Below are 1270 nucleotides of genomic sequence, written 5' to 3'. Positions count from 1 at the left end.
TAAATATGTATTAATTGCATAATTTGTGATGCTTTATTTTAGCGTTGTTATTTGAGGTTTTTCCATGCACTAAACCTCCCCTGAGCCAATATCCACAAAACCCCAGACGCTGCACCTTAATTAGACGCTAGTCATAAATTAGCGTTGCCGTGGCGAGCAGGGTGGATTCTCTGGATCTGTGACACTGGAATGATGTCGCATATGGTTCTGATGAGAGCGTATTGATGTTATCTAACACAAGGTTCAGCTGCTATGCTGATGTAACTCTTTTTTTGTCTTATATTGTGCTCGTCTTATCTTTAAGATTTAGTGCACAGGTTAGCTTTTGGCTAGTACAGTTTGTGGTGTCTTAATTTTCAATTCAATTAAATACATCAAAGAGCTGAAGGCAGCTTGGGAGGGATGCAATTATTTCAGTTATTACTAAATTATGCAACTGTCTAAATTATAACTGTCTAGAATGTCACAATGGAAATTCCCATTTGAAGCTGTCAGGTTTCTATGGAAGGCCGTTTCCGCCACTGAACAAAAAATAAAAGAGGTAATTGCGACTTTTTATCTCACAATTCTGACTTTTTTTCTCAGAATTGCGTGGTATAAACTCGCAATTGCGAGTTAAAAAGTCATAATTGTGAGATATAAACTCGCAATTCTGACTTTTTTCTCGCAAATGCGAGTTTATATCTCGCAATTCGGACTTTTTTTCTCAGAATTGTGAGATATAAACTCACAGTTCTGAGAACATATCAGTCTTGAGAAAAGATGTCAGAATTGCAAGAGAAAAAAATTGCGAGATATAAACTCGCAATTGCGAGAAAAAGTCAGAATTTAACTTTACATCTCACAATTCTGACTTTCTGACTTTAAATTCTTTATATCACGCAATTCTGAGAAAAAAAAGTCAGAATTGTAAGATAAAATGTCGCAATTACCTTTTTTCTTTTTTTTTTTGTGGCAGAAACGGGCCTCCATAGGTATTACTGATGTATTGTATGTTGTAGAATAAAACTTAAAAAAATATCTCGACCTTGTGTCAACCACAGATCTTATTTCAGCCATTTACCCAAAAACCCATTCAGAAAGCCCTTTGACTTCAGGATGTTGGAACTGGAACTGCTAAAATGCTAACTCGTTTCCGGGTTTTGGCCAACAAAAATGTCATCCTGCAGCACATCTATAGCTGATGTATTGATGTACCATTTTTCCATGGTTAACAAAAAAATGCTGTACTAAAATATTATATTTTGATTCTGATAGTTAATTAAAATAT

This window comes from Sinocyclocheilus grahami, unplaced genomic scaffold, assembly GCF_001515645.1.
Source record: "Sinocyclocheilus grahami isolate Dianchi unplaced genomic scaffold, SAMN03320097.WGS_v1.1 scaffold798.1, whole genome shotgun sequence".
Lineage (NCBI taxonomy): Eukaryota > Metazoa > Chordata > Actinopteri > Cypriniformes > Cyprinidae > Sinocyclocheilus > Sinocyclocheilus grahami.
This window is presented reverse-complemented; position numbering follows the sequence as displayed.